Genomic DNA, 16,621 nt, shown 5'->3' with positions numbered 1-16,621 from the left:
TTGGTATTTTTAAATACCATTGCGTTATTGTGCACTATTGTGTAACCAGAGGCAACAAACATTTGGAAATCAGTCTTGTGCGAAGGTTTTCAGACGAAATAAGCACACAGTTTAATCCCCATATTGAAACATTTGCTGATCTGAGTTGATATCTGCTGATCAATCATTCATCAATCTGTGGCTTCACCAGCCATCCTAACTTTTCCTCTTTCATAAAAATCATTGGTTTGTCTCGTCTGGATCTGACTTTGATTTTCAAACAGATGCAGAAGAAACTGCCTCCCTTCTGTTGAGTGGGCATGAAACCAACCGCAGGGGAATGCTGGTGAATGAATGTGGTTGGTGTTGCAGTAAAAACCTGTTCATCCAAACTATTACTAGCGGTTCTGCAGGAATCTGGTATCGATTAGTGGCTCTTGGAAGTACCGCCACAAATCAAGGTATAAAACCAGTTGTGGATGGTTTGGTAGTGTAGTGGTCCCAGGATATGTGCTCTTAAAGCAATGCATACAGCAAAGGATGGACTACTCTATTTACTTTACTCTAAAAGACGGCAGTAGTATTTGCACATTGTCATAATCCCAGTAATCTGTTTCATTTGATTTTGATTTTTACCCCCTAAACAGTTAATCACACACAATGTAGCATAGCTTTTAGATTAGATTAGATTAGATAGTCCTTTATTCATCCCTCAGTGGGGAAATTCGCTTTGAGCAACAGCAGTACACACAAGACACAACACACACATGCAGCAAAGAAAAGGAAAAATAATTTTAAAAAATATATACAGGACTGTCTCAGAAAATTTGAATATTGTGATAAAGTCCTTTTATTTTCTGTAATACAAAAATGTCATACATTCTGGATTCATTACAAATCAGCTGAAATATTGCAAGCCTTTTATTATTTTAATGTTGCTGATCATGGCTTACAGTTTAAGAAAACTCAAATATCCTATCTCAAAAAATTAGAATATTCTGGGAATCTTAATCTTAAACTGTAAGCCATAATCAGCAATATTAAAATAATAAAAGGCTTGCAATATTTCAGTTGATTTGTAATGAATCCAGAATGTATGACATTTTAGTTTTTTTTAAATTGCATTACAGAAAATAAAGAACTTTATCACAATATTCTAATTTTCTGAGACAGTATTAAAAATATAAACAGTACGGGAGTGCAGTACGGGAAAAAAAATGGTAGGATATGTATGAAGTAGAAAGACATTGCACATCTTGTTGTTATTGTCCGTTGTCGGTTTACTACTGTGAGCAGGCCTGGTTGTGGAGTCCGATAGCAGGGGGGAGGAAGGGTTGGACTGTCGAACCTTAACTCAGACATGCAATTAGAATTATTTACAAGGTCCAGCAATAAACCTAACCAATCTAACCAACAAAGGCAACCAGTACTAGCCAATCAGAGGCAGTGTAGGGTGGGTTAATCCCCTCACCCTGCACTACACGGCTGGTTTGGTACGGTCTTTACTGATGGAAATGTGTGTGAACAGGAGCGGCGTCAGATCCACTCCACGAGAGTGAGCAGGTATGGCTGGCCAGGCTGTTCAGGGTGTGAATTCAACTGGTAAATCTGGTGCTTTATTGACTGCGTACCTGGGACTCATTCCAACCTAAGCTGCTTCACAACTCACTTGAACCCCCATCTCCCGCTTAACAAACTGTGTTTGACTGACTCAGTGTCACGTTTGTCATTGATGCTGCTCCATTCGGTTTTCTGGAGCTTTTCTGCTGCTACTCTTCCTCCGTCAGTCATTCCATGTTTGCATATGGACGGGCGGGGAGCTTCCAGACCAGAGCCAATGCTGCTACGTATAAACGCGATTAAATGACTTCTCTGATTGTATTGATCAATAACTGAGCCGATGATGTCATATGCCGCCTCAGCAAGTAAAACAGTTGATTGACAGCATGGATAAAACGTACAGCAAACAGTTCACAAGCACTGCAGTCTCTCCTCCCTCACTCTTCCTGCTCTGTCTGCTGTTTATTTCTACTTTTATGGGCCAAACTCTCCATTTTTCCCTGCAGTTGGGTTTCGAGTCAATAAATAACACCGTGTTACCAATATTCATCAACGTTTCCAAGTTCGTCATCGGTCACACATTCCCCATTATCACCGACAGTAGAAATGGTAAAAAGAAAAAAACATGTTTACTTGCTCTTGTTTGCTGCGTTGCTCTTGATTTACTTTCTCAACATCTGCTAATTCGACCTTACTGGATATAAAGATAGTCCGTGTGGATTTGTGTTTTCATCCCAGACATTTATCAAAATGTGTTACCCGTGTGATGATGTACACAGTATGCACTGTACACTGGTTTGGCAGTGGATGTTTGTAGATTGTATGCTGCATTAAAAGCAGCTGTGCTATGCCACAAACCAGTCACGCTTTCTGCTGTGATGCTCCGGGCTGCAATATGGAAGGAAGACGGAAGAGTTGCAGACTGGGAGAAGCAAACAACGCGGGTATGTCTTGCATACTGCAGGATACACAATAGACCCTTTGTCAGCCTTCTGATTGGTCCCTGACTTAACAATAAGAAAAAAAAATTTCCGTTGCTCCATCCGGCTCAGAATATCCGGTTGGACAAAACAGTTCACATCAATGGAAAAAGTTCAGTTTTTACTTGCCTGGTATCAAAATTGAAATCCCTAAATTACTTTAAAAAATGTTGTATTAGTAAAAATGAACACTTGTTAAAAACAAAACCTACCAAAACAAAGTCGGCTCTACAGCAGGCTACAACATATAGCTACAACCGCAATGGCGTTTTATTTATTTATCTTAAAAAGAAGTTTGCTTGGTCCCCAACGTGTTCCTTTTTATTCATATGTAGTTGCTGTTGATTTTATTTGGTATATTAATTAGAAATAAAGTGATGTAAAACCCCGGTTTTACAATGGAAGTGGACAGGAGGGATGACAGTTTTGTCCCACCTAGCAACGGGAGCGGGGCTTGACAAAGGGTCCATTGCGTGCCTTCTGCATCTACGTTGTAGCATCCATCCAATAATCATCGCTTGTCCGGGTTCGGGTTGCAGCAGAAAGGCTTCAGATCTTTTTGGCGAAAAATCCGGACACACTATTATAATATATCTGTGTTTTAAGGGGAAAAAAGACCAGTTTTACACATCACAGGAAGATTCTGCGCAAAGACATACAAAACTGACCAAAGCTACTGCAACAGACTGCCCCTGAACTATCGATATAGTCAGATTAACAGTTCTTTCAGGACTGAATAAAGTCAAAATACTGCCTTCCCTCTCATATATCTGAATACAGTCCGTGTTTGATCGTTTTCTTTTTTCGTGTTTAGTCGTTGTGACAAGCTGAAATGCAACGCTAGCATGTGGCTGCACAGACCTGAGTGGATTCACAAGTGCATACTGTAGGAGCTGGCCTTTTTTAAATGGCGCCCTCACTCGATGTGCACTTACTGTGGTGCGGCGCGCCCGATGGATCTATGGATTTCTCTCTTTGAAAGTCGAAAGTAATTATGAGGAGAAAGGTGGCTTCACATGGCTCGTAATGACACCTTAAGAAAACAACAAAACTCCCTGCCACCCTTTTTTTTCCCGCTCTGTCTTCTTTTAAATTAGGATGATAGCTCACTTTAAAAATCTGTTGGAAATAAAGGCTGAAATATGGAGCACAGCTGGTCAAAAGCAAGAAAAATATCCACACGAAGGGAGAAAGAAAGCAGGGACATCCATGAGAAACTGTAGATAACCCTGGGGAAGAGGGATTATATCTGCGAGGAGAGTTTCATGAGAAAGTTCTGAAGTACTCGCCCCGTGTAATCATTACTTAACAAAGTCATCGGCAGATAATAAGTACAACACTGGGAAGCCAAGTGGTGGAAAACCGATACTAAATTAGCACAAAATAACCGTCTCTCTCGCTCTTTCAGCTTTTGTCTTTCAGTCTTTCCCTTTTTTTTGTCTCAGTTTCAAACTTTCCTCTGAGCTGATTCGCTAATCAGCGGCAGAGCAGAGCCGGGGCTCCCACCAGAAGCTTGATAAGAGTCCTCACTGAAGACCTATGTGGTCTTACGCCGCCGGTACCAGCACCTCGACCCCGGTGTAAGTTAGTCTGGTTTCAAGTATTAAGCTAAGACGTTTGCTGGCCGTCCTCCAGGTCTGATCTGATTTCACGATGTTCCTCCCAGTGGTGAGAAAGTAAGACGATACCAAGAGCTTTAAATACTAAATGAGGCCATAGTGGAGACATTAGAAAGACATACTAGTTAAAATAAATCGTAGAAATGTGAAATCTGGAAGAGATAAACGCCAATTTTTACTATTTTAAATCATGTAGAGTTTGAATTCAGAGACTTGCATAAATGAAAACGCTAAAATACGTGGAGCAAATGAATCTGCATGTGCGCGATGTGGCTCCACTCAAGCAGTTTATTAGAAACTGAATCTGTTTGACGGAGTGGAGCAGATTTGGTGATTTACAGATCAAGCTGAAACTAGTTTCCATCTGCACTCCTTCTGAAAGCAGAAGCTTTATATCTGCTCAGATGAGGTCAGATTTGCTTATGTGCCTCCGGGGTTCAATAAACATTTACGCTCCCTTATTCAAAGAAAGAAGAAAGAAAAAAAAGCACGCAGCACGTGACCCTATAGCTGATGATGACAGTTCTTCCATTAACGCACTGCAGCGCTAAGGACACACTTCATCTCGGCAAGATACACAATATTGGATGTATTTTTCATATGTGGCATAGGAGGAGGAGAAGAAAAAAAAGACTTGAAATTCGTGGAAGCGTGTGCATGTTCACACCTGTGTGAAATGGGAATAGTACTGAAATATCTGGTTGTGGCTTTGAGCAATCTCGTTCGGGGATGAGTGACTGACAAAATCAAGAACTCCGTAGCCGGAGAGAAGACGGAGATGCTTGTTTTCTTTCTCCCTCTCTTTCTTTTACCCCGCCGCACACACATAAAACACGCATACACGCAAGAGTAACAAAGTATGGCCTCAAGCAGCAGAGAAATACCTCATGCAATTACATGTTCTAAGAGAACAAATAGGCTAAAGATGTATTTTATGTGAACAGGCGAGGTGATGTTAGTCGTTTACAGTGTATTATTGTACATTGCTAAGCTGTAACATGTATCGCTACATGTATAACTGCTGGAGCATTTTTAAATCCTGAAGTCCCGTTAGTGTGTTTAATGGTTAATGAAGCCTGCATGTCGAAACTGTGTCAACAGAATGTAGCTGAGTTGTTTTGTAGTTGAGGACGAGAGGAGGAGATGAGTGGGAGATGTTGCTGCTCCTATCAATGATTGAGAACAGAAATTAATAGGACTCCATTCCATCCATCCATCCATCCATCCATCCATCCATCCATCCAGGGGTGTTTCTAGACCCCCTGGGGGTCCTTGGCAGGAGAGACCACGGGGCCCCCCAGAATCATGATGCATGGAGTCCAGGACCACAGATCAGTAACGAAATCTGTAATTAAACAAGTAACATAAATAATAAATAACATAACTATCTTAATTCAAACTTTACGTCCACATTCAAACTTTACATCCACACTAACATCCACACTAACTCCACACTAACACTGTGGCTATGAATGTGTTTAGAAGAAAATGACTAAATTCACTTTACTCGTAATTTAATGTGCAGTAAACGAGTTTGGGATAAAGTGGCAGGCTGGCTAGCAGCACGACTCTTTTATAATAGTTTAACACATTCCCACTTACCACTTTCACCTTTTTTCTTGTTTTTCCTTCTTGTTTTTTTTTTCTTTTCGTGTGCCCAGAGGGAAATGTTTGCCTATTTTTTTCTCAGATTGTGAATCACTATTGCCGCACATCGATGCTGGCTAGTAATGGGGCCCCATTAGGGAGATTCCTGACTGTCATTCCAGTGTCTACGGGGGTTTCAAGTTGTGTCGCTGATATGGAGTGATATCAGCCGTCTGTCGGGGCCCCCCCTACTATCAACTAGCCAGTGATAACTTGGAAAGGGCCCCATGAGGGGGTTTCTGATGCGTTGTCGTTGCAGCGTCCAAAGTAGTTCCATTATTTTGTTGTTGACGTCAGCCGTCCCTCGGAGCCCCCCTTCAGCTCGGGGCCCCCTTCAGCTCGGGGCCCTAGGCAATTGCCTCGGTTGCCCGCCCCGTTGCGGCGCCTCTGGGTGCAGCAGCCCAAGCAGAGCCCGTACTCCTTTCTCCCATGCCACCTCCTCTAGCTCTTCCTGCAGGAACAGCAGACAAATATCATATTTTATTTGTATTCCAACAGCAATCAGCCATGTGAACATGTAAAAAGACTCCAGCATGACACAGAAAACTGCCAACAGTCACCATCTGATATCTTTATAAACAAAAGCCGACAGTCGAAGAAAAACCTCAATTTATGTCGCCCTAGTTTCTGCAGCACAACTCCAAAGTTGGTCTGACTTCCACTCGGTTCATGTTATCCCAAATCTCTGCTCACATCAATATCTTTTTTTTCCTGATATCTCGGACTCTGTCGTTAGTGAGAGGATTCACATTTGGAGTGTTGTCTTGATCGAACGTACAAATTTGGTGTAGTTGTCATTGGATAATTCCTGAAGGGACCCAGATTTGTGAACTGCCCGTCAATTCTACTGGCTGTAAAATAATCCAATCACTTCCTGTGATAGTTTGTATAAACACTTGTAAGTCAACGAGAGCGCCCCCTGGTGGCAAATAGCACACAGTCTGAAGAGTTCAGGTGGCCAAAACACTTAAAAACAGTTGTAGTTGAAAGAAATCAATACATTTTTTTAATGAAATAATTTGCTACCTGTCCAAACATTCCTCTGTCATGAACCCTGAAACTCTCTATTACACAACAAGTGGTTACATCTTCTAATGACACATTTTATTTATAGTCGCCTTTCTAGCACTCAAAAAATCGCCGACAAATTAAATACCATGGACCTGTAATCAGTGGTGGAAAGTAGGCTCAAACAGGTGGTTTATTCTCTAAAATCTTTAAAGAGTGAATTCAGTTTGTTTTACTTTTATTTTTTTTTGTGTATTCAATTTGTATTTACACTGGCCTGGTTAATATGAAGACTTACCTTTACACTTCTGTTAATCTCACATGTGTTGCCTATGATACTTATTTATTTAATTATTATTCTAAAACGCTAATAGATAAGATTCTAAATATTAAAGATTCTAAATAGATGTTAAATAGGAGGGTTCCTGGGATAGAACCTTGGGGAACCCCACATGTAATTTTTGTCGATTCCGATCTAAAGTGACCTATTGACACAAAGTAGTTCTTGTCCTTTAAAGGAGCTTGAGGCTCCTTTTAAGAAATGAGACTCTCTAGCGCCACCTTTCACCACGACGGCCGTCGGGGGTACTGCAGCCAACAGTGAAGCCGGCACGGGAGAACGGGGAGAACGTGCATGCAGCGTCATGTGACGTCACATCCGCAGGACAGCGCGGGAAATTCGGACCGAATTGCAGCACATTTTGCAGCACACAGCCTGTTCAAGGCAACGGAGAGATACACTAGAGGAAACATTCTTTTGGGTTTGGAATGCTTCATCTGACATTATTACTAGAAAACTTAAAATGTATACAGATTTTTTTCATAAATCTTACCACAATCCAGCCTCAAGCTCCTTTAAGTAAGACTCAAACCAGTCAAGTAGTGTGCCAGAAAGTCTGACCCAATTCTCCAATCGCTCTAGCAATATACTGTATTTCCAGCACTATAAGGCACTTAAAATCCTTAAAATTGTCCTGTCAAAAATCCTGTCAAAATATTTTAGTGCGATTTTGGTTAGCAACGAAGCTGCTCCGCTTGATTGATTGCCAGACCATTCAGCTGACACATTAAAGTCGGTCCTTGGTTGGATACGGGTAGCAACCATCATCCATCATCTAGTCCATGTTACCTTACTATAAATAGACGTCAAGCCAACGTTAGGTTTTTAGAGTAAACCCAATTTTCAAATCTACATCATAATCTAATTATAATCAAATGTTGGAATACAACATTGTTCCAACCTCACAATAACTTCAGGTGTCCACTATCGCTGGCAACGATGAACCAATCAGAGAACAGGACGTAGTACAACGCTTACCTCCTCCAATGGGAATATTTTTTCTGCTGCGCTTTAATCTGATCCTGGAGAGTTAGGGCTCTAATGTGCACATGTATTTCTAGTCAGATCAAAAGATAAGAAATAACATATAATTTCATATTTAAATTTCCCCATAAACCCAGCAGCTCATTTAAATTATAGTTGTCACCGTTTATATTGCACTGCATTCATTCATATTTGAGCAAATCTGTAACTCTTTCTCCGTGACACTTTCTGGGCTCTGCAATAAACCGAATCTTCCATGTGGTTTTAACTGACCAGTTTTTCCTCAATCCATTCACTCTTTTCCTTTTTTTTTTTGTTTTTTACCCTCCAGTGACACAAATCTGAGCCTCTTTCAACGCGTCAGGGTGCATGAAAACTGTTGCACTACATCTGGTTTGTTGAAAAATATTTTTAAACACAATTTGACATCTGGTGAAGTTAATCCAGCCACATCTGGTGAAGTTAATCCAGCCATGGCTGATGCAATCAGAAATTCGGACATTGTCGTTCATAATATTCCTTCACATAATGAATAAATTGTGAGTAAATTGGACCCAGAGCAGTCCAATAAGCACAAAGTACTGTTTATGTGTCGCAAACAAAACCAAAAGAGCTGCAAAATGCAAAAAAATGTAAATATAAAAAATCCAAAGGACGGTTTAAACAATGCAAGCTGAGTGCTTTGACGAGGAACTGGCAGGTAATATTGGGAAGTTCAATAATAAACTGAAACCAGGTGTGATGCAGTCGTAGAAGAGAGAAGAACTGCATTTTTCGCAAAACCCAACAATCTACAAAGAAAATAATGATCAAACAAACAGCCGATGTCGATTTGAAAATGTCGCCCAGCCTTTAACAAAAACCAACACCTTGGGCAGCATATGTCGCCGTTTGTTGTTGCTTGAAAACCCTCAGACCCACAGACGTGACGAAGACGCCGCCGGTGGACGCCAGGCTGCTGGAAAAGACACGGGAGTGAGCTCGGAAGAAGTTTTGGGATGGCTCTGCAACTTTCAATTGATTCAATCACCGATGGGTTATTGAAATCGCCACCGTGAAAGAACTGGAGCGACCCAAAGCGGGAGAAAAAAAGAAAAGAAGCAGGGATGGAACTGAAGGAGAGCTGAACGGGAACAGGAGAGTTTTGGAGTGTAATGAAAGAGGGAAAAGTAGTTTTCAGCTTAACAGAGTCGGGGGTCACTGGGAGGAGACACACACACGTGTGTGTGTTGGAGTGTTGGTGTGCGTGTGTTTTGGTGCTGAAAATAAGATCTACCTCACCTGGAACCTTCATTTGTCTTGGAGAAACAATACAAACTCCATTTCCCCCTGCAGAGTAATCAGGAATGTGATTGATCGATTCCATGCGCAGATCTACACGCTGGGAAATTGCTTTGCAGTCCGGCTGCAGCAGTTTCACGCCGACCTCGGTGCTCGCTCTCATCACAGTCCATTTCAACGTGCACCTTCCCTTCGCCAAGTCCGTGTTGGAGTCGGGCGCTGGCATGGAAATGTGCTGTTTGACAAAACGCATAACACGCCGAGCTGTAGGGCCAAAGGGGTTTTTACCTACAGTTAACTGAAGGTTCAACTCAGTTTGAGCCGAAACAGTGTCAGCTGAGGGACAGCTGGAGCTCTCCTGAGCTGGCCCGACCACCGCGTCCTTGTTTTAGATTTGATAGCGATGCAACGAGGCAAAATACCAATTAAACATTCGTCCAGAAAGCTTTGAAGTCTCCTGCTGACCCCCGGTGGTTTCATTTCTGGGAAATTGAGGTGGTTTGTGCTTATTAAGACAGGAGCTTGACAGCAACCAGTGATCACTAAAAAAGTGAATTTCAGTGTCGTAGTTATCGCTCTGTAGGTTTTAATTCACGAGGGAAAGGACGAAGCCAGTGAGTTGAGATTAAATGTCAAGGTGGCATCCGCGTCGTTGATCTTCAATCTTTGCGTATTTCCCACCGAGAACAATATTATAACCAATAAACAAAAATGTCTTAAGAGAATGAAACCATCAGCCAGACTAATGTCTTTTAATGTTTTGAAAAATAACAATATCAACACACCAAATGTTTTTGAGCATAATGCATTTATATGCATCAATCTGGTGCACTTTGGAAAGCTAGAATAACAATAATAGGGTGTCTGCTGCCTTAACTTACCTTGGAAACATAGATATCCTCTCCGGAGCTTCTCTACCCGGCTAAACTTATTATTCCCTCCGTTTGTGTGAGCACAGAGCATGCACAGCCTTCACCGCTGATTGGCTGTTTCCCGTGCCTGTCTCTGTGTGTAACCAATCAGATGGAGCTGTGGGCGGGACATTGCTGGACACAGTGACGGCAGGCAGAGACGCGGCTACATCAACCCCGAAATAACGCAGTTTTAAATTGTACAAACACAATATTGGTATCGTTGGAAAGGGAAAAATGTCCTCTTAATTTTGGGGGGGGGCTGAGATCAAATTTGGGGGGGCTTCAGCCCGTTTTTTTATTTGTAGCGAGAACATAATCCACAGCAACCGACACAAATCCATTCATGTGTCTGGGTCCGCGGCGCAAGGACCACATTGATTGTGCTGCAGCTGCCCTCATCGCCGCTTGTTGCTTTTCTGATTCGTTTTGAAGAATCACGCAACTCTTCCTTCTTTTTGAAAAAGACAGTAAATTCAACTGTCTTTTTGACATGTTTGCGTTGCTCGCTGCTGGCTCCCCAGATCCAGCAAATTTCCAAAGTTGTTTTGGTCAGGGGCGTGGTTTGCTGGCCCATCTTTTCATTGCATCAACAAATCTCCGACTCTTTCAAATGACGTTAAATCTTTATAAACAACATGAAATGCTTGGGATTTGTTCTGTAAATGAATTTATGCATATTATTATTTTTTATACATTAAAAAAAAACTTTTTTATATTATTATTGTTTTATATATAGACGAGAGGTGCCGGATCTGCCCAAATAAGTCCCGGAACGCAGGGAGGCCAAAATCGAGAGGTGCCGGATCTTGTTCCGGCAGGATCCGGCACAAATTAACCCCTGGTTATCGTCACGTGACTAGCATTTTTGTCTCGTCTCGTTTTCCTCAGGTGATAAAGGTTCGTTGAAGACTATATTTAGTCATAATTTTCAATAACGAAAGCAACTTTAGTCCACCCCGACGGTTACTGTGTTTCCATGTTGCCTTTCTGCTTCAACACATCCTAAACTTTGCAGGCTGTTTTCGTCAGCTTCCCCAGACAGAACCGACCTGCAACGATCGTCACGAGGCGATCGTTTCTGCACTGGTCTACGTCTCAGGAACGCCAGCTTGCAAAGTCCTGCTCCACATCTAAGAACGTACAGTACATGGCCGAACTCCCGCGTCAGCAGCTGTTTTGCCTCTTTTTGCTTGTTTTCTCTGGGGTCTGCAGGCAGAGCCTCCTCTCTGAGAACTGGGTCGGGTAGCAGCAGCAGCTCGTTCGCATTTAGACTTGTGGACGTCGAAACAGAACTAAAACCAAAGGTTTTACAGCTTCACGAGACTGAACGTGTAGTGCTTTAAAATTAAAAAAGTGAAGAACAATTAAGACTTAGGCAGGCTGCACACTAGATGCTTATCAAATGCCAATTTACATTTTTTTTTTTAGACATTATAATCCTCTGAATGCACACACTGGACAATTCAGCCAGACTGTGAGATATAGCCTCAAATCTCACAGAAACTCATGATCAAACACAAATTTGGCCCTGTTGTCTGGCAAGAAATATCATAAAGGTAGTCCAGTCTTTCACACGACTCCACCAGCTGGTCTTCTTTGTTTCCAGTCCATTTAGTTCAGTTGGTGTTTTGCTCCTTTCTCACTGGCTTTTGGGGTATTTGGTCTTTTAATATTTACTATTCGACATCAGGGAGGCTCTGATGTGATTTGAAGCTGTAAAAAAAATAAAATTATTGACAGCACACTAGGGCTGGGCGATATATCGAGATTTTAATATATATCCATATATTTTCAAACGCGATATGGTACGAGACAATATCGTTTATATCGATTTAAATTTTTTTTTTTTTTACATTTTTTTTTAATGATTTTGATATAGCTTATTTTGTGACAAATTGACTTGAATGTTTTATTTGACATTTGCACAAATGTTTTGTTATTTGCACAACTGTCAACCTCAGTGGAAAAGTCTGCCTGTTACTGTCTACATTGTATTAATTGCACAGTGTATTTTAATTTAATTGTTATGCAGGAAAGGGATATTTGTTTTATTTTATTCAAGAGGCATTTTTATTCTATATATGCAGGCAGTTTATTTTTATTTCATTTGTTTTATACATTTTGATATTGTGCAGACCTCTGTTAATAAAGGAACCTGTGTGACATTTGGCATGAGGCTTTGTATTAAAACTGACTGTTTTTTTAAGGGTTTGCCTCAGAAAAAAAATGAAGCTAACAGAGATGCTATGCTATAATGCTTTGGGGGAAACCCCAATTATGGCACAGAAAAAATATCGATATATATCGAGTATCGCCATTCAGCTAAAAAATATCGAGATATAACTTTTGGTCCATATCGCCCAGCCCTACAGCACACTTTGTAATAATGGAACAAGCTTGAAGTATTTGTTCAAGGATGCAAATTGTTCTCAAAATCAGGTTTAAAACCCTTTAATCTGTAGCCATCTTATTTGACATTGCCCCTTTCTGCAAATCTCTATCCTCCTTAAAGCTTTGATCCTCTTCTAGATTTAACAGTTCAGCGTGTTCTAGCCGAGGTTCAGACATAAGTCACTGGGTTTTGTAATGTTCTTGTCCGAGGACACGTCTACACACGACGGGGCTCGGCATCGATCCACTGGCCTTCCAGCTGAAGGACACCTGACTCGACCCACTGGTCCACGGCTGCTCTGCTTTTTAAAGTGTGATGCATCCAGTAATCACAGAAGCATGCTTTCCTGGTATCTTTTACAAAAGCATGGTTTTGGTTTATTCATTCTTTTGAGCGGTAAAATGTTTGCTCTATCCTGGGAAGGGAAGGGAAGCGGTTGGGATTGAGACATGGAGCCTCTGACCGCGAGGCTGATGCTGATACGAGTCAGCTGGATGTGACATCTGGCTGATTGTTAAGACGTTGGTCCCAGCAGCTTTAAAAGGTTTACAGCATGTCACTGGTGACCAAAACCCTCACTTATTTCTCTTACCCCGAATACATGACCATGTTTGACATTTTATCAATATTTTCTACAATATCAGTTACTGTATATTAGGGATGGGCGGTAAGGACTAAAAAATGTATCACGATAATTTCTGGCATTTATCCCGATAACGATAAAAATGACGATAAAAAAATACCAATTCAACTCCATCTTTTAAACTATAAATCTATCTCGCTCTCAGATCCGCCATGTTTGTTACACAAAAACGTCATCAACGGTCTTTCTTTCTTTCTTTCTTTCTTTCTTTCTTTCTTTCTTTCTTTCTTTCTTTCTTTCTTTCTTTCTTTCTTTCTTTCTTTCTTTCTTTCTTTCTTTCTTTCTTTCTTTCTTTCTTTCTTTCTTTCTTTCTTTCTTTCTTTCTTTCTCCCTTCCTTCCTTCCTTCTTTCTGCGTCGATTTAACGCAGAACCATAAATCAGCTTTACACAAAGACGTCATCAATGGGAATTTATCGTTTTTACCGTGAGATACAAATTCTTATCGTGGGGAATTTTTTTGACGGTATATCGTGAACTGTAAAATATCGCCCATTCCTACTGTATATATGAATCAGAATACTTTTAAATGGATACAAGATACTTTTTTTCCCCTTTTGTGGTGATTTTCACATCACAAATAACTGCGAAAGGCAAAATGAGAAAATTACTAAGTACAAAGGATGAGTCAGGGCTGCTTTGCAGACTCCCATTTGATTTACACATGTCCCATAAACATCTAATGGACTCTATAAATTGTATTCCTGGGGGGGAGAGGCACGCAAGCTCACGAGGCGACAGGGAACGATCAAAGCTAGAAAGCACGCAGACCACCAGCCCTCTTCCTTCCAGCTAGTCACACCTGTTTGAGTGGAGTGGAGTGGATATCTGTCTAATGTGTTGGCGGCGGCCTTTATCATTTAGCTTGTGCTCTGGGGCTATTTAACCCCCCTGAACCGAGCCAAAGCTTTGTGTTGGCAAAGCTTGTCTCGATGTGTTCTCCCACGATAATATTTCACTCCCTCTGGAAAGCTGCCAGGTCACTGTGCTTCCTTCGGTGGGATTCAGAGAGCTCTCGATTGTTTTTTTTTTGGGGGGGGGGGGCGGGTTTCATGGAGGTGCTTAGTGCCAGCTTCCCAGAGAGCTTATGTTGTGGCGTTAATGTCTCTTCCTTGTCTGAGCACCTACTGGAACAGTGCAACATGGTCAGGCAGCTCATCCGAGTGTTTAAAGGGTGTGAAATATCAACTTCAGTGTATTAGTTGATGGGCCTAGGTTTTTTTTTTTTAAATAAAAACCAAATTTGCTTCTGCATTTCATTGCAAACGCTTTACCCATCGAGATGTGTGATGGAAATGGTGCACGGAGCAATCTGTTTCAGATTAAATGGTGGTGCCATGTGCTTTGGGTTCTTTTGAAGCAACAACAAAAATATTTCAATGTTTAACTGTCCATCTGGTCAGCTTAAAGCAGCGATCTGGGAATTGAAGACGACATGTAGCAGTTAAAGACGAGAGCGTTTCAGATTTTCCTATGCGAGAGAGAGGTACTCCGTTCCTGTAAACAACAGTAAAGCTTCGGAGCTTTGTGACATTTGCAAGGTCCGAGGTCCTCTCCACTTAAGGCTTGATTTAGTCGTATTTTACTAAGCTGAAAGGGAAAAAATCTGCTGGGGAAAAACCATAGAAAAAAACCTGTCAGTGATTTTCAGCGGTGGCATGAAGAGATTAGCATAATGCTGATGCAGTTTGCATGAGGTAGGGATGCACAGAGCTCAAGGCATTTTTTTGCATAATAGTTTTGTTAGCATACCCCTTCCCCGATTATGAAGATGCCACTAGAATTTATATTTAGCAAAATGCACGCAGTTACATAACACTTTGCTCTCAGGTATTTAAAACATCCAAAACTGTCTCAACAAGTCACGCAACCATCAGCTGAGCTGTGAGCTGTCGTGTTGCTGTTTGTATGCCTCAAAATGCAAATTCAAAGAATGGACTACATTCGTATTAGGTCATCAGCATTCCAGCAATAAAACAACAGATGGTGTTTTTGAACAAACAAACCTTGAAGCTGATTCACGGAGATTACACCACCATGTAAGCATCTCCACCAGAGGAAGGAACCCTCCACGCGCTCCGAGTCGCTGGTAAACAACGTCGCCTCCTTAAGAGGCTCGCAGAGATGCTCACAGCACAAATACGTTTCTCTCAGTCAACAAGACCCTTTCTCTCTTCTTTCTTTTGACCAATTAGTATCTTTCAGGCGTGTTTTAGGTATTTTCAAGGACAGCTCCTGCTATTGTTCACACTGTCAGCCCAATTCATAGCATGTCTGATCGCAGTCTGCACTTTCTGACTGATTGTTTCAAATTGTAGTTTGAAAGCGATCTGATCCAATCTGTGTGTCGTTGCGGATGTTTCCTAATCAAAATGGTTGCTATGGTAACTTGTATGTGTAGAACGGATGCAAATAGGAGGTGAACCGGCTTTGGTGATGTCACAAGTGATTATTTTGGAGCTGCGTCTCAAATTTTCAACAAGTCGCAGGAAAAACCCCAGAGACTGAGGACGCTTCTGCAACTGTACATCCTGTTTCAGCCACCTGAACCTGCAGCTTGAGTTGCATCTGAAACCATCTCTGGTGTGCGATTAATCGATTTTAAATCTAAATCGGATTTATTAATCAAGACGATGTTAAAAAAAGGAAAATCGGAAAATCGATTTTCCTTTTTTGCAGCTGGCTGCATTACAGACAGAGCTCGTCTATTCATCTTTGTTTGGTCAAGAGAATTGTAAATGTTAAGGATTTTCAGTATCTTTCAATTGCACTTCATTCCCAATAGGGACATTTGCTTGCTATTTTTCTTTAAAAATAAAGATAAAATATTTGAAACAATTTATTCCATTGTCTTTTGTAGTTTTACCAAAAAAATCGAAATCGAAAATCGGGTTTTCAGAGAAAAAAATCGGGATTTTATTTTTGTCCAAAATCGCCCAGCCCTAGAGTCAACTGAATCCAGTTTGTAAAAATTGCATTTCATGTTGGTTTTTCTTTCATTTTTTTTTTAGCTTTTCACACTGTCGAAAATATCTATCTCGTTAGAATCTAGAAATGCTAAGCATTGGATTCAGGCTGGCAATATGAACAGAGACTTGGAGAACGTCTTTGATCTCGTTGGCTGAACGTAGTCCGTGACAGATGGTTCATCCAGGAGATTTTGAAAATGTCTGCCTTTTCCCAAATGTCTTCACGTGTGGTTCTGTTTAACAGACCATCTGGCAATTCAGATTATTCTCCTCCGGCTCCTAAGAATAGTTCAAATGAAGTATTCAT

At 41.2% G+C, this 16,621-nt stretch overlaps 1 protein-coding gene across 2 annotated transcripts in view; it reads left to right on the top strand.

The window, feature by feature from the left end:
• Positions 1-16,621, top strand: part of znf385d (zinc finger protein 385D) — a 139,075-nt gene that overhangs the window by 12,667 nt on the left and 109,787 nt on the right. The gene's annotated exons all lie outside the window — the stretch shown is intronic.

The sequence above is a fragment of the Cololabis saira genome, chromosome 3 (genome assembly GCF_033807715.1).
Source record: "Cololabis saira isolate AMF1-May2022 chromosome 3, fColSai1.1, whole genome shotgun sequence".
NCBI classification, from domain to species: Eukaryota; Metazoa; Chordata; class Actinopteri; order Beloniformes; family Belonidae; genus Cololabis; species Cololabis saira.
This window is presented reverse-complemented; position numbering and strand designations above follow the sequence as displayed.